We start from the raw sequence: 23,844 nt of genomic DNA on the forward strand, positions 1-23,844 counted from the left end.
CGCAGAGTCTGCTTCCTAGGAACCCAGCCTGTAACAGGTGCACTGAAAGTGAATCAGGAAAGTAGATACTGGGTTGAGAGTGTGGGGCCAAGCCACCTGCTGTTCAGCTGGCAATGAGAAGCCTATCACAGAGAGCCAACCCCACACAGGTGACAAAGGATGCTAGACTTGTGAGAGAGAATTCATTAACTGGTGTGATAGTCTTGAGAACCATGGGGGGCGGGGGAGTAACTAGAAAGATAATTGAGTTGGGTGGCTGTTATGAAACCCAATTGATCTAGGAAATGATCATAAGACACTCAGCATGGTTATCCAGCAGTGACAGGAGGCAGAGAAAGTGGAAACCAGACCTGGCTCCAAAGAAGGTGCCACTCCACACTGCAATACTAAGGTTAGGGCTCTGCTTAGAAAAGACTGGAATTCTGGCACAAGGGACAGGAACACGGGGGTTGAATGGGCCTGAAGAATGGTGACTCTCCAGATTCCTCAGAACACTGTGAACCTGCAGAAGGGGCCCCCTTCCTGCCACGGGCTAGCCCTGCACTCTGCCAAGATCTATACTCACAAGACAACACATCTCCCGCCAAGGCCTGCCTCATTTCTCCTTCTGCCCTCAGGCCAATGCTATGGTTCAAATATGGTTTGCCCCCCTCCAAAACTCATGTTGAAGTTGTTATTATTTTTTTGAAAACAAGCTTGATGTTAGCATATATTAATATCACAAAGGGGGTTCATTATGATAATTCCACAGATGTGTAAAATGTACTTTGAACAAGTTCACCCCCTGTATTATATTCCCTTAACCCCTCCTGTTGAAACAATGGGCCAAAATAAACCTCATTTTTTAAATAAGATACCCAGTCTCAGGTATTCTCTTAAAGCAACAGAAAACAGAAGAACTGACTAAACCAATGACTAGGGTTAAGTCACAATATAAATCAGCTATGGGTATACTGGGCCTGATAAGGAAAGATGGAGGCTGGCTCCAAAAAAGCTGCAGGACCTGGTGAGCACATCCCAGCAGGAACATGGGGCTGGATTCTGAGGTTGTTTGGTCAAGAGGACCTAAGGTTGGATAAAGGAGTATTTGTCAGTTTAGGAGCACTCTCCTAGGAAACAGGATTGAACACTCTCACACATGCCCCAAGACATGGTACAAACTCACTAAGGAGAGGGCTTCTAGAAGCCCAGAAAAAGCAGAGGCCAACATGAAATGAAAAGTGCCATGGCAGGTGGTAGACGTGACCAAAAGGCTCAAGAAATGGCCATGCCACAGGACATGTACCACAGAAGGCCAGAACCCCTTGAGGCTTGGGTTACACTCAGGACCCAAACAACTTGCCACTGTCCCAGACTGCCAGGCATACATACTTGGAAAGTCAATGGTGGCTCTGCTCTGTGCACCAGAGCTGCAGTAAGAATGTCATCACAGAACTGGCCTCATCCACAGCAACGGGAATGAAGAGGCCCTGACAGAACAGAAACCATCTGTCTTCGTACACCCAGGCTGCTATGACAAAATACAGTCAGTTATCCTCAGCTTTCTGGGCAGGGGGAAGGAGGGTTCCAGAACCCCCCACGCATACCAAAATCTGAGGACACTTAGGTCCCTGGCATAAAATGGCACAATATTTGTGTGTGTCCTGCACATCTCCTCCTGTGCATTTTTAATCTCTTCTAAATGACTTTTCATACCTAATACCATGGAAGTGCTATGTGCATAGCTGTAATGCTGTATGTTTTGTGGGTAGTGAGAAGTAAAGTCTGCATGTGTCAGTACAGATGACATTTTTTTCTAAATTTTTCCAATCCATGGAAAATATTGTGTGTGGAATCTACACACACAGACCCCACAGATACGGAGGCCAGCTGTGTGGTGTTTGGAGACCACTGGGTGGGACTGTGGACCCAGTGGACCCACTGTGAGCTGGGCCTACTCTAGAATGCTAGTCATCACGTACCCCCTTAGAAAGGCCACGCTAAGACTTTGAGCTTCCCCTACTCTAATTACACAGGGAACTTTGGGAAGGACTGGGGGGCAATTCCTTGGACAGACCAGATTTGAGCCCAGATTAAGGACTGACAGTCCTATTGTAAGAGGCACTCAAATTGCTTTTGCCGAAAAGCACTGACTCCCTACTTGGGCACGTGAATTAACTAAAAACAGGAAAAGCTTGGCATCCCCACCTCCATTTTGTATCTGTCTTTGCTCTAAGCCATTCTCTTTGCAGTCACTTTGCAATCACATTGGATTCCAGAAAGGACAGAACTGATAACATCATTATGACAAGGGACTGAAACTTACCATAAGGAACAGCAGAGACTTGCAGGACAGACATCCCTCCAACTGAGGACAATGACCTGTAATAATGAGGCTGTACCCTAGAGCAGAAGCAATCATCTCATGGAAACAAGATGGCTCCCCTCAAGTGGTGAAAGTGATAACATCTTCTGTGGAACCCCTCTGGGACCCTTGGACTGAGATAATGGTCAACCAGAGCACACCTGTGACTGAACTGTTTAACTATGCACCTCTTCGTCCCCTGCCCCTGCTCTTTTGTCTACTTAAATCTATAGCTCATGTCTGCACCCTGAAAATGGCTGAAGACCACCTGAGTGTTTACTCTGCCTCTTCCCACAGCATGTCCTGAGCAGTGTAAACAACCTTCTTTCTCTGCCTTCACCATGCTTCTTTATTTGGCATTTAGGGACGGGTGGCTGGACCTGGCATATGGAATCTCAGGAGTTTGGGCCTTGGGTCCAAAACTTGGGTTTTACTATTACCACCTACACTAAGCTCACAGGACAACATTCAGGAAGGACAGAGACACCAGTCTCAGGCTCTGGGGTCATTCAGATCAAGGATCCAGTGCTCACCTTGCTTCTTTGAGGACTTGAGGAATTCACTACACCTCCCTGGGCCTTGGTTTCCCCAACTCTAAAATGGGACCGATAAGAAGCACCTGTGACATACTGGGCTTCCTGTGGCTCAGCAGTCACAGGCAGAAACCTCTGAGAAAATGCAGCCATTATTATTCAGGAGCCGCTGAGCTAATTAGCCTTGCTGCTGATGCGACAGAAACTCACAGCACCACAACTGGCCTGCAGAAGAGGACCTGGCTGGAACATCTCATCTCGACAAATGGCTTTTGTTTACCCATGGCTGGCAAACAAACGCTCCACGACATGCGGCTAATCACCTAAAAATAACAGCACATATGTTCCCTCTGAGGATGGGCCTCACTGACAAACAAAATGGCCATGGGGTGCTGGGGGACAGAATGGGGACGGTCTGTGCTCCTCTTCCTACCCCCCCACATCCATCCTCCACCCAGCCCCATCAGTGCCACACAACTCCCCAATCACCACCTTCTGTTTCCCTGTCCCCCAGCTGCTGTCCTGGTCAAGCCTCACCATATCTTGCCAGGACTGGTGCTACAGTCCCCTCACAGCCCTTCCAGCCCAGTCCTGTTCCACAGGGAACTTTCTAACACACACATCTACCATGTTGCTCCCTAGCTAAGAAGCCCCATGTCCCCTGTGCTCAGGACCATGCCAATGTCACTTTTCATACCACGTTGGAGGTCCCCCAAACCCAGACTCTCAAGCCTCCAGGCCGTGCAGATGCTCATCTGAGCACCTCTCCTTCAGGGCCTCAGCTTTAGATGACACTTTGTATTGGTGAGCAATGAGCAGAGCCTTCTCCTAACTCTGTCGCAACTGCTTATCCCACGTCCCCTCCTGCAGTCTAGTAGACACTTCTTAACAAAGTGCCCCCCCCACCCACACACACATCACACACACTGGCTTCTCCTGAGATCTTTCCCATTATTGTTCCAGAGAAAAGCCCTGGGGTCCTCCTTGAGCCCCCTTTTCCTCTCCACCCCACAGACAACCCATTAGCATATGAAGTTGGCTCTGTCTTCAAAACACACCTAGACTCTGCCCAGCCACCCTGAGACATCCATCCCACCTCCATCCCTCACCTCCATCAGTTACTCACAACCCAGATGATCCCTTCAAAGCTGGTCACCTCCCTTCTGCCCTCTGTCCCAAACCCTCATGTTGCTTCCATTTCAGAGTGAAGTCAAAGTCTTACAGAGGCCCAAACTAGGGTTGGTCAAGTTTAGCAAATAAAAATGCAGGGTGCCCAGTTAAACTCGAATTTCAAAGACATCCTGTGAAGTGAAATAAGCCAGACATGGAAAGGCAAATGCCGCATGATCTCACATTTATATGTGGAATCTGAAAAAGTCAAATTTATTGAAGCAGAGAGAAGGATGGTGGTTACCAGGGACTGGGGGCAGGGAAGGGAGGATGGGAGAGCTGTGAACCAATGCATGAGATATCTCAGTTAGATGGGGAAATGGATTCAAGAGGTCCACTATATGCCATGGTGACCATCATTGACAACAATGAATTCATTTGCAGCATGCTTCAAAATTGCTAAAAAAGTAGATTTTAACTGCTCTCACCACAAAAAGAGAAGTATATGACAAAATGCATGTTAATTAACTTGACTTAGCCATTCCACAAATGTACATACATTTCAAAACATCATGCTGTCTATCATAAATACAAACCATTTTTATTTGTTAAATAAAATAATTTCCAAATGGGATAAATAAGGGATATCAGGAACTTTAAAAAAAAAAAAACTGTTCTGGATTTCAGAGAAAAGAAAATTTGCAATGGGATACACTAAAAATTATTTGCTGTTTTTGAAATTCACATTGAACTGAGCATCCTGTATTTTTCTAGCAATCAGACCCTCAAGGCTCAAGATGATTAAGGCCACCTCAACTCCTGCCAGTCCCTCACCCACCTCCCTGCCCCTTTGCCTTTCCCAGAGCCTCTCTTCCACTTCAGGGCCTGAAGTTCCCTGAGTTCTCTCTGCTACCAAGGTTTCTGCCAAATGCCATTGAGCTCGCTACCTCATCTTCTCCTTCCAAATGGCACTTGTCCCTGCACCTGTCCTGGCTGTGCTCTGCTTCTCCATAGCATTTGTCATTTTCTGCTAGACATTCCTCGCCCTGAAGGCAGAGGCTTCACCTATTGTGCTGTGTACCTCAGCCAAAGTAGTAAGTCCACATGTGTCCTCCACTCCCTCTTAAACTCCCAGGGATTATGCTACGACATAACCTCACTGTGAAAGTCACCTTTCCATGACAGTGACAAAATACCTGATGGAGAGGAGAGATTTATTTTGGCTCACAGTTTCAGAGATTTTAGGCTCCTTTACTTTGGGACTGTGATGAGGCAGAGCACCATGGTGGGGAGCACAGAGCAGAGAGTAAAGCTGCTCACCTCATGATGGATAGAAAGCAAAGAGAGATGTCCTAATATACAAGTGTGACCCTAGCTGACCTACACCCAGGCCCCACTCTCTATAAAGTGTCCACCAGTTCCCCAAAACACCATCAGTTGGGAACCAGGCCTTCAACACAGAAGCTTTGGGGGACATTTAAGACCCAAATCATAGCACTCACCTGTCCCGGATGCCATCACTCCCATAGTACCCAATTCTGCAAGTGTATTGGCCACATTTCTAGGTGAGGAAGGGCAGTGAGGAGGGAGCAGTGGTGACAGCCAGCATGTTCATGAGGACAACAAGACAGTAGATTTGAAATCAGAAACGTCTGGAGAAGATCCAATGGTCCTCCTTACACTATAGTATAGCAACTGTCTCTCCCCTTCCTGGCCTCCCTGCTGGTCTATGAGCCCCTCCAACATGAGGATCGGGAGGAGAAGAAGCTAGGACTCACCCCAAACCAGCCAATCTCAAAGGTCACCACACAGCCCTGTCTCTCCAACATGCCCAAGATAACGATGACCCATAAGGGAGTTGTATTTTCTGGATTCATTTCCACACAGCCCCTAGAGAGAAAGAAAGCAGAACGAGCCAGACAGCACAAGAAGCAGGTACTCTGGCCAAGTTACAGTTGCTCCAGTCCTCTCTTTCTTCTGGGCATCTTAGGGACCTGGCCTGGTTATGTTCACACACCTACCTGGCTCGTTTATGCCTCTTAAGACAGTTCTGTTGCCCACACCAGCTTCTGAGCCAGCCCTACATGGACAACTACCCTGAATCATTGCATTTGTCTCAAAAATTTTTGATATTAATGTCATTCTGCACTAATGAGTCCAGCCCACTTGGTCCCAGCTGGAGCCTCTGATGTCTGCTGATTAATTAGTACAGTGTTCTGACAGGGGGGAGCGGGCGGGGGGGGGGCAAGTAAAAGGGAGGGGGAGAAAGAGATGTGCAATTTGTAGAATAGAAATAGGTTTCCTCTGCTCACCAGTGATTTCTCTCCCCTCCCTACCTCAAATCTTCACCTGCTTATGGAAAAAACACAAAAGGTCCGCTCCCTCCTCAGCCACTTATTGTCCCCATTTTAGAAGAAATGAGACCTGTGCAAATAATGGCTGGGGGAGAGCACAGGTCAGACATTGTTAGATTTGGATTCTGTCTCATCCTACTTCTGCTTGGTGTTGCCCAGAGCAAGCCATCAGGCTCCCAGAGCCTCATTTTCCCCACCTATAGATAAAAGACAAAAACTCCCCCCTAGCACAAAAAATTGAAAGCTCTCAAGTTTGACAACTTGGTTTCCAATTCCAGCTCTTCATTTTCTGGGGGCTGTGTGACCCTTAAGCCTCTGAACTTCATCTGCAAAATGCAGTGTTCACAGCACACAGCACACAGGGCTGCAGTGGGGGTTGACTAAGCTTATGCAGGTACAGCTTGGCTGGGCACCCAACAGGATCAACACATGAAAGCTACTGTTACCATGTTCCACCATACAGGTCAACAGATCAAAGCAAAGCACAGGGCTCTACTTACATGGGTACCATCTCACCATCTCACCATGCTGAGAAGATAGTGGGGGCCAAGAAATGCCCATGTTGAAGGCCCTACCTTCTCACAGAAGGGGTAGCCAAGGCTCATAGCAGGGGCTTGATTGGTCCCAGGTCACACAGTAAGCAAATAGCTGAGCTGCGGATTGAATGCAGGGAAGACCTGCCTCAAAACGCAGGCTCTCCTCTTTGCCACAATTCCTACACATCAAATTTTAAAAATTGATTTGCTGAAGTCGTGAGCCTGCAGGCATTTCATCCTGGTTTCTGTCTGGGTGATCGTGATATTTTCATACCATAACTAATCATTTTTTAAGGCAGATCATAATCCCCATCCTGCACCCTCCCCACTTCTTGGCTGATGTGCAGATCAAAGCAGCTAATGGCTGTGTAAGGGCTCTAGAAATAGGACCAGGATGGGCCTACGTGAGCAGCAGTTAGCTCATTCCAGGACCTGGATGGCTTGGCTTAATGTTACACATTCATTCATTCATTCATTCATTCAATAAGCATTCACTGATCCTAAAAGTACATGCTCTAGGCTCAAAGGAGACAGCAGAAAACAAGAGAGAGGACATTCCTTGGAGTAGACATCCCTGGGGAGAAAACAGACAAATAGACAGATACAAATGTTACAGAGGAGAGCGAAACAGGACAAGGGCACCAGGCCGTGAGGCTCTTTTATCTATGGTGTCAAGGAAGGGCTCTCTGGTGAGGTGACATTGGAGGCTGAGAGTTAAACAAAATAAGGAGATGAACCATGATGTTCAAGGGGAAAATATTCTAGGCAGAGAAAACAGCAAGTTCAAAAGCCTTATCTAAGCTACTGAGGCTGTTACAACAAAGTACCAAAAAATGGGGGCAGGTAGTTTACTGTCCTTCTGTGCTGTTATAATAGAATATCACAAACTGAGAAATTTAAAAAGAAAAGAAATGGGTAGCTCCCAATTGTGGAGGCCAGGCCTTCCTTCCTTCCTGCTGCATCCTCTCATCATAGAGGAAGGTGGAAGGGCAAGAAAGCATGGGAGTGGTGGTGGTGGGAGAGAGAGAGGCAACGAGGCTGAGTTCATCATTTTATCAGCCTGTAATGACAACTTTCATCTACTCATGAAGACAGAGACCTGACAACCAATCTACTTTCAAATGTCCCACCACCCAACACTACCACATAGGGGATTATGATTCTAACACATGAAATCTCCCCAGATATCAAACCACAGCACTTAACAAAAAGAAATGAATGATTCCTCACAGTTCTGGAAGCTGGGAAGTCCAAGATCAAGGTACTAACAGAGATGAAAGCCCACTTTCTTCATCATGGATGGTACTGGATCATGGATGGTACTTTCTCACTGTGTCCCCATATGAGGCAAGGTAGCTCTTGTGGGGGACGGGGCAGGGGAACTCAGATTTTAGTATTAGCGAAGAGTCCTGGAATGAACCAATCCATAGATACTGAAGCTGTAATTACCATGGGTGTAATTGTGGGGGGCACAACAGTGGTTAATAATAAGACTAACCACTCTGAAGTGGAGGTGGCTCAGGGAGATGGTGAAGAACCCTCTTCATGATGCATTAAAAACAGTTCCAAGAATGAGTGGGGAAGAATGAAGAATAACTGGTCCCTAGCAAACAGCACAGGGGAGGTCAAGGGAGAAGAGGAAGAGGACAGAGCTCATACAACCATACAGGCTGCCTCAGGAGTCGGGCCTCAATACTGAGACCTTTGCATGGCTTACTGCCAGGGTAGCACCTCCTGACTTCTCCCATGGCCTGCCCTCTTCTGCCCCAGCCTCCTCCCCAGCAGGCATCTGGGCTGGGCCAGGAAGGGAGCTTAGCAAACAGGCAGTGCTGCCTGGCTCAGCACTAGGTAAACAGGACTCTGCCCTGCACCTGCAGCCCACAGCTGCGCACGGGAAAATATTTGCCTACACACCCGCCTTGCCTAACGAGTGTTTGGGCAGCTGCCAGGCAGGCCTGGCCCAAGGGAGCTGGCAGGAAGTGGCCAGTCCCAGGGGCTCCAGTGGTTCATTGCTTGGGGCCTGAGATTGCAATACCCAGATTTATGAGAGGCACAGCCAGAAGTCAAGGTCACAGCATCCACAAACACTTTCCCCAGTGCTTCTGTGGGGGCTCAGGAAGCCTGTCGCTGGAAGCCAAGGATAAAGAATGACCCTGAGAAAGGCAGCCATCCCCCATGTCTGGGCACAGAGCAGCACCCACCACTGCCCTCCATCCTTTCTCTCTCAGTTCTTCTCCTCCCTAAAAACAACAAATACATGCAAGAAATAAATTAACTCTGTATCAGAGTGTTAGAGATAACTGGAGAATTGCACGCATCCTCTGGGTACCTTTTGAACTTTTTCCCTTTGTGTATTATTATTATTATTAGGTATTCAAATGAATAAACAAAATCATAGGGTAATATATGTTCATAATTTAAGAAATCAAATTGCAAAGAAGATTAATTAGTTGAAAACAAAAGTCTCCTGACACTCTCGTCCTACTTCCCAACCTAACTTCATCTTAACTTCGGTAAGATTTCACTTCAATATTAATAGCATCATATCACACAGATGTTCTCCCCTAACAACGTAGCATACCCTGGACACCTTCCACCCCCGCACATCCGGGGTTACCTCATCCTTTTTAGCAGCTGAAATTTATTCTCTGGTTTGGATGTACTGTGATTCATAGAGACAGTTCCCTATTAATGGGTATTTGTTTCCTTTTTTTTTTTTTTCTGTTATATCTACCAAATGGACTTTTACGTGCATCTTTGAATATTTGTTGGGGTTTATTTGAAGAACAAATTCCAAGCCCGAGCACAAATGTCTTGTTTTAACAGACATTACCAAAATATCTTCCTGAAAGGCTGGAGCACCTCACCCTCCTGCTGCCAGGAGCCCATGAAAATGCCATTTCCCCATCCCCAGCTGACCTTTACTCTTTGAAAAACTCAATGGGTAAAAGACACCATCTGCTAAACAGTGAACTTGTATCTGTTAGGTGTATGTCATTTGTATGTCTTATTTTGTGGAACTTCCTCATCATACACTGTGTACCTTTTTGTAGGGATATTCCTTTCAATTTCAGCAATGTTTTAGTACCTACTCTTTAGGGGCTATTGTGTCCAAGGCCCCCTAACAGAACTTGGGACAGAATATATCTACATTTAGGGAAGGATCTAGATGCAATGAAGAGGTCCTACATGGGGTGCTCCCAAGGCATGTGGCCTGAACAGGAAGATTGGAAAGGGCAGGCCTCAACGACATGATCCCAGATAAGTCACTCCTCCTCTCTGGCCCTTGAGTTCCCCCACCTGTAGGATTCAAACTTAATCTCAATTATTGGTCTGATATCTTTTATAGCAGTAGAACTTTTTATTTTTCTATGAATAGTAGATGAAGCCCAATATAGAATAGGTAAAATCAATGGTTTATTAGAAATTTTATCCTTTTTTTTTCTTTTTGTAAGATACGGTCTTGCTATGCTGCCTAAGCTGGCCTTGAACTCATATCTTCCTGTCTCTTCCTCCTGAGAATTGGGATTACAGATGTGTACCACTATGCCCAGCTCTTAAAATTTTAGCTTATTTGTTTAATAAAATATTAGTCAGGTTGGACCAGGATCTGCTGTAATAACATCTCAGCCACTCAACACACAAAGGTTGGCTTCTTGCTCATGCCACAGGTCAGTGCAGCTCTGAGAAATCTTCATGATAGACTTCCTCCCCTCTCCAACTAGTGATTCAGAGACCCAACCTTCCGTCATTTTTTATTCTACCAGAATAAAGCCGGAGCTTCTATGGAAGGGGAAGAAAGAACAAGCACCACTCTGTCCACAGCAGAGTGATCCTCAGCATTCTGTCACATGCCTGAACTCAAATGCAAGAGACTCCAGTAAACGTAATCTTCCCCTGCTTAGAAAAGGAAAAATGTCACTAGTCTTGGTAACTCCGCCAAAACATCTGCAACACTGACTTCTCATAGGTTGTGTTAGTCACCTTTCTGTTACTGTGACAAAATTCCTGAGATATTCAACTTATAAGGAGGGAAGGTTTGTGGCTCACAGTTACAGAGGTTTCTATTCAAGGTCACTTGGCCCTGTTGCTTTGGGCCTGTGGCAGCATAGCACCTCATGGTGGAAGCACATGGAGGAGGAGGCCTGTTCACCTCATGGCAGCCAGAAAGCAAAGAGAGGAGAAGAGAAGGGTCCAAGATCCCAAAATCCCTTCAAGAGCACACCCTCACTGACCTAACTTCCTCCCAGAACGACTTACCTCCTAAAAAAGGTCCCACCACCACCTCCCAACAGCACCACATGCTGGGAACCAAGCCTTCAACACATGTGGAGAACATTTCAGATCCAGTCTTTAACACAGGCCAATCCCTGAGAACAAGGATTTTTTTTGATAGATCAAAAAGATTAATAAATTAAACATTAAGGATGGCAGATACAGCTATATTTCAGTCCCAGACCCATCTTTTTTAAGCTACAGAAGTTTTAACCATCTTTAGGCTACAAATATTATGAAAACCCCAGGTTGACAAGGAATGGGAGTTGGAAATGCTAGCAGTGTTTAAAAACATGCTTTGCTTGCGATTTCAGGATTTTCCTTAATTACACAGACATAACAGGAGAAAGTTAGATCCAACCTGCTGACAACTGAGTAAAGAGGAAAAGGGAAATGGCCTGGGTAGGCCATCTCCAAAATGTTAAACATCAGTATACAGCATAGCCAAAAGTGCTTGTTATATTTTCTGTTAGTGGCTTTCCATCACTATAACAAATGCTGTTGCCTTTTTTATTTATTTATTTTTTTGGTAGTACTGGGGATTTGAACTCAGGGCTTTGTGCTTGCTAGGCAGGTGCTCTACTTCTTGAGTCACACCTCCAAGCCCTTTTTGCTTTTTTGGAGATGGGGTCTTGCTTTTTGCCCAGGCCAATGTGGACCTTGATTCTCCCGATCTCAGCCTCCCTTGTAGCTTGGGATGACAGGCAAGAGCCACTGGTACCCAGCTTTAATTGTCAACTTGATTGGACATCTAGGGACACCTAGGCGATTAATAAAGCCCACCTATGGTGTGTCTGTAGGGGCATTTCCAGAGATAATGAGATCGTGAGAATTCTGACCTAATGAATGAATTAATCCCTTGACGGATTCAAAGCAGACTGAACATGTTTCCATCACCGTGATATTCTGCCTCGTTTCAGGCCCAAAGCAATGGATCCAGCTGACCTGGGACTGCAACCACGGAAACCATGAGTCAAAATAAGTCCTTCCTCCTTTAAATTATTTCTCAGGCTATTGGTCACAGCAATGAAAAGCCTGACTAACACATGAACTTATAAAGACAATAGGTTTATTTTGTCCATGATCATTGGCCCCATTATGTTAGGCCTGTGATGAGGAAGCACGTCATGGTGTGAGCACACGATGAGACAAACCCACTCACATCATGAACCAGAAACAGAGAAAAAGGAAGAGACTGGGGTCCCACAGTTCCCTTCAAGGGCACAACTCAATGACCAAGGGACCTCCCACTAGCCCCCCCACCTCCTGAAGGTTCTACCACCTCCCAATTGCACCACTCTGGGAAATTAAGGCTTAACACATGGCTTTTGGGGGACATTCATGCTCCAAACCACAACCATGTCTTACAATGTCCAAACAGTTTAACATAAATTGAAGTTTAAGTAAAATGTTTGTGGCAGTCCTTCCTGGTTTTGGAAAGCACAATGCCAGGTGACCTTTGAGCTTTATAATCCATACATCTAAATGGAGTCTTGCTGGGTGTTCTCCAGCAAGATATTTCACCCCATCAGACCTTGCTTTTTTTTTTTTCATCTGTACTAGGAATTGTTTAGCAAAATCAAGGGACTCCCAAAAAAAAAAAAAAGAACAAGGCTTGCCTATAATTTAATAACCTGCAAAGGGCATTAGGTAAAAACATATGAAATGGCTGTTTATACATCAAAAAATCCAGATATAGCCAAATATTAGCAATATAAGCTAATATATGAAAACTGAGAGCCCATAGACATTTTCTAGTCCATATACATGTTTTACTTTAATTTTACAAATTAGGACATTTCATATAGAAAGCAGGTTTCTGGTCTCTCTTCTAATTTATTTTTTTCTTTTTTGGTGGCACTGGGGTTTGGACTCAGGGCCTCACGCTTGCTAGGCAGACAATCTACCACTTGAGCTAGACCACCAGCTCTCTTTTAAAAATATATCTGTAAAAGAGACCACAGGAGAAATTCTTTGTGATTAGGAGTTAGGCAAAGTCTTCTTAGTTACAACACAAAAAGAATGACCCATAAAAGAAAAAGTTGGTAACTTTACACTTTATCAAAATTAAGAATTACTACTCTTCAAAAAACACTTTTAAGAGAATGAAAACAAAACGTGTGCAAATCCTACATGGCATCTAATTTTTTTTAACTCATAGCCAGAATACCCACGTGTAAAGAACCTTCCAGCTTCAAAAGATTACAGATGACATGATTCGTGCAGAACAAGCTATCCATACACCAACAGAAAGGAAGTAAGTAGTTGCTTAGGACTGGGGGGAAAAATGGGAATTATGGGGAGTTGGGAGGTCATAACTAAAGGAAATGATGTTTCTGTTTGAAGTCAGGAAAACATTTTAAAATGGACTGTGATGATGACTATGGAACTGTGTGACTGTGAATATACCAAATACTAGTGAAGTGTATGCTGGGAGTGAGTGAGTTTGCTATACAAATTATATCTCAATAAAACTGTTAACAAAACCCTCAAAACTCAGTAACAAGAAAAAATTTAATAAGAAAACATTTCAGTAGACACTTTACTTAAGAAGATAGACAAATAATAAGGATGTGAAAAGATGCTCAACAGCCTTAGCCCTTAGGAAATGCAAGTTAAAACCACAATGGGAGCTCACCAAACACCTCTTAGGATAGCCTTTTCAAAGGAAATACTGACAAAACCTAGCCAGCGACAAAGTGACAGTAGTTAAAACTCACACACTTTGCTGGTGGGATTACAATGTGCTACAAACAGCCACCTTGGGAAACAATTTGGCAGCTTCTTATAAAGTTACATGTGCATTTATATAACCAGCAATTCCACCTCTGTGCATACACCCAAATAAAATGAGAACCTGTATTCAAACAAAAACTTGCACACAAGAGTTCCTAGTGTCTCTGTTTGTAATCACCAAAAAAGTAGGAAACAATCCTAATGTCCTAAAGTTGGAGAATGGATAAAGAAACTGTTGTATATCCAGTCAATGGGATGATACTCAGAAATAAAAAGAAATAATAAGTACATGTAGATGTAGTTTAAATTCATTGCCCTAAGCAAAAGCAGTTGGGCTCAAAAGGCTACAACCCTAGCCAGGCCACACACCTGTAATCCTAGGCACTTGGGAGGCAGAGACAGGAGGACAGAGTTCAAGGCCATCCTGGACAAAGTTATCAGAAGACCCTATCTGAAAAACACACTAAAAAATTTAAAATAAAAGGATTGAAGGAGTGGCTCAAGTGGCAGAGTGCTTGCCTAGCAAGTTCCAGGCCCTGAGTTCAAATCCCAGTACCACAAAAAAAAAAAACCACTACATTCTATTTATATGACATTCTCCAAAGGCAAAAGTATAGGGACAGAAAACAGTCAGAGGGCTAATGGGACATGGAGAAGTCTGGGAGGTTCCCCAGGGAGAACTGTTCTCCATTTTGATTGCCATAGCAATTACACAACTGTATATTTTCATTAAAGCTCACCAAACTATATCCTAAAGAGGGTAAATTCTACTGTACATAAATTATATCTCAATTAAGAACAATAAGGGCTTGAGTCAACACTGTGTAGGACTCCTACAAAGACAGGATCAACTGCTTCCTTAAGGTACAGAGTTTACTGCCCAGCCTCACCCACCCCCTCACTTCCTACTGACTCAGCTGGACTTATCTACCTGGATGGACCTTGTAGACAGTTACGCATTTCCTCTGTTGATCCCACAGTGTAGGGATAAAAGGCAAAGGATATTTAACAACTAACAAGTGATTTCCTGGGTAGGATTCTTCAGTATCCCTCCCAGAATATCCTGTATCATCCCTGCTTTTTAGCCACATGGCAAACTCCTACTCATCCTTCAAGACCCTGTCCTGCCTCCTGGCATTTCACAGCATTCATGTCATGTCATGTATCAGTCTCTGGTGGAATCCTGACAGCCCACGGTGGGCACTGGTGAGTGTGTGTGAAGTAAAGTTGCCCTCATCACTTACACCGTAAAGAAAAGAGGCTCAGGCAGACCCAGAAGAGATGAGGAAGAACACTGAGATGAGGATCAGAAAATAATTTGGGGCCAGACAGAAACAAGGTTTGAATGCCAATTTAAGGATTTCCAACTTAAGCTTGAGGGCTAGTCAGAGTTCTTCAACTTCACTTAACTGTCAAGTCATTTTCCCCCCTTTGCCTTTGGCAGGCTCTTTCCCCTGAAAACATGTGACTCCCTCTCTCAATTCTGGGCTCTGATTAAATCAAAGAAACTTCCCTGACCATCTGATATAAAATAATAGTCTTGGACACACTGTCCCCCTAACTCCATTTTGTTCTTCATATATTTATCAAAATTTTATATTCTCTGCGTCTGTCTGTATATTGTCTTTACCTACTCACAGAATCTCAGATGAATGACAGCAGGGAATTTGTTGAATTTATTGCTATGGCCTCAACATCTGGGATAGAGGCTGAATCAGGGCTGGGGTTCCATAAAACATGGGTCAGATAAATGAATTCCACTTGAACAGACGAGGAAACGAGGTCTCACAGCCTCTTCGTGGTACAGCCAGGACACAGAAGCACATCTTCTGTGAGTTTGACTTTAACCCTGCTTTCCCAACCACGATCCCATGGAGGCAGCCTCAGGACGGACGCTTTGGAGTCAGAAAGGCCTCTGCATAAATTAGAGGCATTTTGACAGTTTGGAATCATTGATTCCATTGAGCATCTGGTGAGAGTTTTGGGCACTTTACCCTGAACACAAAACACTTTGCAGGTGACTTCAAGGAGATCAGGGACACACTTTGGGACCTTTCCCGAGCTTCCTGATAGAGCTTTGGACAAGACATTTCATCCCTCTGGGCTTCTGTGACTGCTCTCAGGGTAGATGGTGAGATCAACCCCCTACTGACTGGGAGGCCCCTCCAGACCAGCATGAACGTTTGGTGTTCAGTATCCTCAGGGCCCCTTTCCCCTTCCCTACCTGAGCTGCTGTGTGACCACTTAGGAAACACACCCAGACACCTGGGCCCCTCCCTCCCCCCAGCTTGTGGGACTCCAGGACTCTTAGATTCTATGAGCCTTCAAGGCCCCACCAGGAAAACGGGATTATTGCTCATTTAACAGAATGAATCAAATGAGATACCCAAAGCCCTCAGGAAACGCTAAACCCCTACAAACGTTTCCCAAGACATCCCCCTGCCTGTCACAGATTGCTTGACTGTTTCAATTTCAGCTACCAAAAAGCACTCAGCAGGTCCAGGCCTCAGGAGAAGTTCAAGGATAATCTGGATCCCAATCCCATTAGCCAAATCCCATTACAGCGCCACATCCCAGTGGGGAAGGCTTTGCTCCCCCTGGACTGCAGCTCCAGGGGAGGCCGCTGACCTGCCTTTGCTTCTGGTGGGCCCAGCACACAGTCAGGCACTGCAGGAGCTCTGGTGACAACACTCCTCCCACCTGCAGTCAAGAACTGCACCGTTTGGCCCACAGGGTGTCTGTTTTAATTAGATGCCAACATTTAAAAATCAAGAGAATTCATAAACAAATAAGTTTGGCTTCTCTTGGAAAATGAGAAGATGCGTACTCAAGTTTCCACTTGTGGGAACAGCCAGAATTGCAGCTCTGGCCCTGTCTCTTTCGATGACAACTGATGTGTGACCTTTAACCCCTGCGGTCTCCACAGCCCTCACAGTTCCTATCCTTGCACTGATTCTGTGTCTATGTCCAGTCTGAAGTTAACAGGCCTTGGGGTCAGGTCCCCTAGCTTACATTCTCAGACACTATTATGAAGCCAGTTTCCAAGTTCCATCTTCTTTAACACATGAGAAAACCTCCATGATTTTGGGTCACCATTCCCTGCATCATAAATCTGTTTTTAGTGAGCTTCCATGAGGCCAAAAAAAAAAAAAAAAAAAATCCAAGAACACAAAGGTAAGAAGAGACTCAACCACAGATGCATGTTAACTAGATATGCTTAATGCCTACTAAATGGTTGCTCCTTATTCAAAATGACATCCACTACAACTATATGCTGGGTCAAAGATTTTGAGTCAAGCAGATTTGTTTTGAATCTGTAGTCTGCTGTGTGCTAGTTATGAGACTCTACCTCACCTGTTTCCACGTCTCTAAAATGAAGCCTAAAATTCCATCTTTGTAGGGTTATTTACTAGTCCTTTGTAGAGCTTTGTTAACGAATATGGAAAATGCCACCCTGACTCAAGCATGAGAGCCACCTCACAGGAGTCATAGAAATTAGAATCAACAGGTGGTTTTTGTTTGGTTACCCCCCACAGAGAACAATGAAGAACCATTAAAAACATATGAAACAACAGTTTCAAGACACTGGACATCAGACAACAAAAGACAATTATCTCTGAGAGATATGAAATAAGCAACATGAATTCTAGGATTATCCCAGCAATACTGAGAGAGACCAGGGAAGGGGAACTGAGGCAGATCCCAGCATATGCCCTAAGCTGAGACAGAGATGACAGTCCAGGAAGACCAAGACAGCTAGAATTCCTAGATTAGATACCAGAGAAGAGAGAATTCTAGAGAGGACCCCAGAAGTCTGCAGAAGATCCCCCTCAAGTAAAGAGCAAAGTTCTTATTGACTCATTTATCTGAAGAAAACACCTGAAGCTGGGAAAGAACTATCTGAAAGGGCAGTAGGACTAATTTCTGTCACTTACAAAGGTGGGAACACTTCCCCCATCCAGAGAGTAACACCTAAAAGGGTCTTTCCTGAGCATTTGGAATAATTATTTCTAACCTAAGCACTGTTCTAAAGCTTCCTAACAAATCATAAAAGCAAGACCCAAAAAGACAGAACGTTTCTAAGTAATTTGATGGCATCCCCAGCAGAAGATTAATAGGAATACAAAAATATCCAATACTTAGCAGAGTAAGATTCACACCATCTGGCATCTAATCAAAGATTATCAGACATGCAAAGAGGGACTGAAAACACAGATTATAATGAGGAGAATAATCAATGAATCAAAACCAACTCAGAACTGACACAGATGTTAGAATTAGCAAATGAGGACATTAACACAGTTACGATAACTATAGTCCATAAACTCAAAAAGCTAAATAGAGATCTGGAAGATATAAAAACGCCCAAATCAAACTTAGAGATGAAAACTATAATGGCTGAGAGTCTTAAAAAGACGGATGTCACAAGTGGCAGTGATTTTGTGGGCCAAGCACTCTATTATGTTTATAATCAGAGTCACCACAGAACAAGGGGGACAGAAAAAAAATACTTGATGAAACAATGACCAAAAATTTTCCAAAGTTGACAAAATGACACACTTCAACCAAATTTATCAAAACTAGTTAACGAGAGCATATCTTAAAGGCAGCCATGTCATGTGGAGAAGAACAAAGACAAGGATGGCACTGATTTCTTGTCAGAAGTAATGCAATCAAGAAGGCAGTGGAGCGACATCATTAAACTACTGAAAGGTAAAAGCTGTCAACACAAAGCCTGCTACATAGTGTGAGTATTTTTTAATGAAAGTGAAATAAAATGTACAAAAGCCAAAGAAACTAATCACCAACAGGCACACACTATAAGAAATGTTCAAAGACCCTCCAGTAAAGGAAAATAATACCAGATGGAAACAGGGAACTAGACAAAGGAATAAAAAGCACTAAAAATGGTAACCATTGAATAAATACATAACACTGCTCTTCTTACCTTCTGGAACTCTTTGAAAGATACCAGACTGTTTATACAAAAATAATAACAATGTACTATGATGTAAAAACATAAGCAAAGGTAAGAAGCCTGATGATAATCTAAAGAACAGGAGGGATGATGTAGTGCAGTATTGTAAGCGTCTTCTACATGAGAGTCTAATAGTACTTGAAGACAGACTGGATGAAGTTAAACATATGTTACTGACCCTAAAACAACAAAATAAGAATTATAGGTAATAATTCACTCAATGTGGGTGATAAAAGTATAAAAAAAATCTTATAGAAGTCAGAAAAAAGGAAAAGGGAACACAGATGAGATGGGAAATAGAACACTAATAGTAAGACGATATATTAATCATAGCAGTGTGATACATGCCTGTAAATCCCAGCACTTGGGAAGCAGAGGCAGGAAGATCAAGGCCATCCTGGGCTACAGAGCAAGATCCTGTCTCAAAAAAAAGGAAAACAAACTAAAAAGTGGAAAAAAAAAAAAAGAGAGAGAGAGAAAATCACATTAAATTAAGTGATCTTGGATCACTTAATTCCCAAATAAAATACAGGAATTATCAGATAGCATTTTTTCAAAAAGGCAGGACAAGATGATATGCTGTCTACTTAAACAGTAGAGCACCTGCTTTGCAAGTGCAAAACCCTGAGTGCAAACAAACCCCAGACCCCCCCCCAAAAAAAAGCATACTTTAATGAAGACACCAACAGGTTAAAATTTCTGGAGTAGCTATATTACTATTAGACAAAGTAGATTTCAAATTATGAGAAAAGAGAAAAATCATCTCATAATAAAGGGCCAATTACTCCAAAAGACATAACAATCCTAGACACTTCGGCTCCTGATAACAAAGCTTCAAAATACATGAAGTAGAAGCTGGTGGCATGCAAGGAGAAATGAACAAACCCATAATTACACTCGGCAATTTTAATACCTGCAATTAACAGAACAACCAGATAAACTATGCAGGATATAGAAGACTTGAACAACGCCATCAGCAACTTGACCTGAGTGACATTGACAGAATATTCTACCCAACCACAGCTGATTACATGTTCTTGTCAAGTGTTCATGGAGCATTTGCCAAGACAGCCCTCGATAAAATGTAGAAGGATTCAAGCCATAGAAAGAGTGCTCTCTATCCAAAATGTAATTAAATGAAAAATCAGAAACAAAAAGATGTGCAGAAAAACCCTAAGTAACACATGGATCAAAGAAGAAATGGAGATGGTAGAATTCTGAACTGTATGAAAATGAAGGTACACATAGCAAATTCTGTAGAGGCTGCTCCAGCTGATCAGGGGACTCTGTAACACTAACGCTGATGCTGTGAAACAAGAAAGGTCTTAAACCAGCAAGCCCAACCTCCCTTCACAGCACTCGAATAAGAAGAGAAGTTAAGTTCAAAATAAGTAGAAGAAAGGAAACAATAAGAAATGGAAACCATAGCAGGTGAGGTGCATGCCTGTAAATCCCAGCACTTGTGAAGCAGAGGCAGGAGGATCACCAGTTCAAGGCCATCCTGAGACTCTGTCTCAAAAAAAAAAAACAGAAATCATAAACTACAAATGGCAAAACCATAGAGAAAATCAAGTAAGAGGAAAAGCTAGAGAAGCCACTTCAAACATCAATTTAGTAATTAATAAGGAAACACAGGACTGTGAAATAGGTACAGTGGGGGGTAATTGTGCGGGAGAGGGTGAATGAAGGAGATTACTGTGAGGGTGCATGGTTGATACGATTCATATACATATATGAAACAGAACAAAGAAACCTCTTGGGAGAGACAATGGGAGCCATCTAACCAATGTACAATATGAATTATTTGGAATTGTCATAATCAATCTCCCCTGTACAATGCATATATCCTAATAAAAACTTTAAAAAAAGCAAAATTTAAAAACACCAAAACCAAAAAATAATACAGGTAACATTGCTATAAGTGATTAAAAGGACAAGAAAATACTAAATACGTTGTCATTAAATCTGAAAACAAACAGACCAATTCACTAAGAGACATGAGACAGAAAAACCCACTTCAGAAGAAATAGGAGAAATAACTATCTGATTTAGAAATTGAAATTATAGTTACAACCTTGCCATAAAAAAAAATTCCAGGTCTACATGGCTGGGTTTGTGAATGCTATCCAACATTTAGGGGAAGAAAAAATCAGTTCTTTATAAACTCTCCCAAGAAAATGGAAAGAAAGTAAGCAAACACTTCCCGATTCATGCCACAAAGCAAGCATTGCCCAGATACCAAAACCAGACAAAGGCATCATGAGAAAAGAAGGCCACAGACCAATAACCCTCACACACGGCTGGGAAAATGCCAAACAAACTTTACCAATTTGGATCTGCTAATATACTAAAAGGATAATACATCACGGCCAAGTGGATTTTACGCCAGAAATTCAAGGCTGGTTTATTATTTGAAATATCAATCCATGTAACTCACAGTAGTAATAAAGTAAAAGACAGAAACCATATGATCATTTCCATAGATATAAAAAGCATTTGAACAAATTCAGTACCCATTCCTGACTTAAAAAACAAAACTCTCAGAAAATGAGGATTGGAAAGGAACTTGTCTCAACTCGATCAAAGGAAACTGCAAAATACTTACAAAGAGCGTCACGCTTCATGATGAAAGACTGAATTCTTTCCTCCTGAGATCAGAAACAAGACAAGGATGCCTGCTCTCACCACTTCTTTTCAACAGTGTTCTGGAGTTTGTAGCAATAAAACAAGGGGGAAAAAACATAAAAAGCATTCAGATTGGAAAGGAACAGTAACACTGGCTTTATTTGTCTATGGATAAAATCCCAGCAAATCTGAAAAAAAAAAAACCCACTAGGACTAGTAAATAACTTGAGGCAAATGACTTATAATCCAGAATGCAAGACCAATATACTAAGACAACTGTGTTTCTATATACCTAAAATAATCAGAAATTTAAAATGCTTAAGTATTGTTAAAAAGTGAAACACTAGGGTTGGGGGTGTAGTTCGGTGATAGAGGATCTAGCCCTCTATACACGAGGCCCTGTATTCAATCCCTAGCACTGAAAAAAAAAAATACACTGCACTGAAAAACAAAAACAACATCAACAACGACAAAAAAGCTGGGTGTGGTGGTACACACCTATAATCCCAGCACCTGGGGAGAGTGAGCAGGAGTGTTGATTGCATCCAGGAAAAAAAGTGAAAAATCTGATTTTAAAAAAAAAGTGAAACCTTGCAGTGTTTAGGGATATGCACTAAAATCTATGAGACATTGCTGAAATGCTTTTCATTACCAGGCCTGGTTTTGAGGTCAGAATAGTCAATCAACACATCGATTCTCCCCACCATATGATCCAGCCATTCTACTCCCAGGTGTTTACTCAAGAAAAATACATATATATATATAATACGTTATATTATACTGTGTTATTACATACATATACCAATAGAAGGACTTGTACACAAATGTTCAAAGCAGCTTTGTTCATGACAGCCAAAAACTGCAAACAGTTCAACTGATCAATAGACAATCAACCAATTGTTGTAAAACCATCCTTTTAACAATAAAAAGGAGTGAGCTATTTATACAAACAACAACATACACCACAGCAATTGAGCCGAGAGAAAAAAAACACACAAAAGAGTGAATCATGCATGATTCTACCCAACCTCGAGAAAGTGCAGGCTAAATTATAGTGACACAAATCAGAATGGCCCCTTCCTGTAGGAGAGGGCTGTTCATGAGGGAGCACCAATGGGGCAGAGGATATGTGCACTGTCTTATTGGTGGTAATAATTTTGTGGATGTACACGTATATCAAAGATGATAAAAGTACATACTTTAAATATATGCAGTTTATTGCATATCAATCATACCTCAAAAAAGCTGATTAACAGATCCAAGCAGAGGAAAATCCACTGTGCTTTGAAATCCATAAAATCCAGATGAAGAAACTTCAACAAGTAAATTTCAAGCAGAAGGGAAGAGAACCAGGGGGAACTTACATCAACAGACTTAGATCGATAATCAATGGCAAACCAAAACCCTGACTGGTTCTCATGCAGACATCCGATTAGAAACCTGAACGCTGATTGGGGATTTCATAATACTATGAAAATATTTTTAGTGCTTTTAGGTGTGATAATACTGTCATTCCATTTTTTAAGAATCTTATTTAGAGATTCATGCTAAAATACTATGGATAAAATGATACGTCGTCTAAGATTTGCTTCCACATAACACAGGGGAATGTATAGGGCTATAACAGAAACAGGACTGCCTGGGAGTTGACAACTGCCAACGCTGAATAATGGGGCTCACACTCATTATATTAGTGGTTTTCACCCTCTGTTGCATTATCATTCCTCTAAGAGCCTTTGTTACACATTTTTTCCTAATAACTTCTCCATCCTGAGTTTCAGTAAAAAGAATACACTGTATGTTTGTTTATGTGCTATGGTCCTTTGGAGGATGGAAACCATTGTAATAACTAAAATTTATTCACCCCTTCTCCAAAACCTTTCTTTTCCTCTTCTTTTCCAAGTGCTGGAAATCAAACCCAGGGTCTTACACATGCAAAGCAAGCACTCTAGCACTGGCTTTATCCTCAGCATGGAATGAACAATTTTTACTTCTGTGACCTCCTCTCCACCCATGGTTGATGGTGCATGTTTTATACCAGTCTATCCATTCTTGTATTCAGTTGCCTCTCAGTATTCATGGGAATTGGTTTAAGACTCTCTGAAGATACCAAAACCCAAGGATGTTCCAGACCCTCATAGAAATTGCTGTAGTGTTTGCATAGAACCTAGGCAAAACCCTCCCAATATATTTTAAAGCATCTCTAGACGACTTATGATCCTCAAGACTATGTAGATGCTCTGAAAACACTTGTTATACTGTGTTATTTGGGAAATAATGACAATCCAAAAATCTGTACATGTTCAGTATAGATGCAATTTGTCTCAATATTTTCAGTCCACAGACTGAAAAC

General features: G+C 42.7%; 1 long non-coding RNA gene across 1 annotated transcript in view; it reads right to left on the reverse strand.

The window, feature by feature from the left end:
* Positions 1 to 21,891, reverse strand: part of LOC141418212 (uncharacterized) — a 57,051-nt gene extending 35,160 nt beyond the window's left edge. The window contains exon 1 of the long non-coding RNA XR_012442890.1: positions 21,472 to 21,891. This is a non-coding gene — a long non-coding RNA (uncharacterized lncRNA). The remainder of the gene's footprint in view (positions 1 to 21,471) is intronic.
* Between the last annotated feature and the right edge of the window lie 1,953 nt (positions 21,892 to 23,844).

Source organism: Castor canadensis, chromosome 16 (genome assembly GCF_047511655.1).
Source record: "Castor canadensis chromosome 16, mCasCan1.hap1v2, whole genome shotgun sequence".
In the NCBI taxonomy this organism is placed as follows: domain Eukaryota; kingdom Metazoa; phylum Chordata; class Mammalia; order Rodentia; family Castoridae; genus Castor; species Castor canadensis.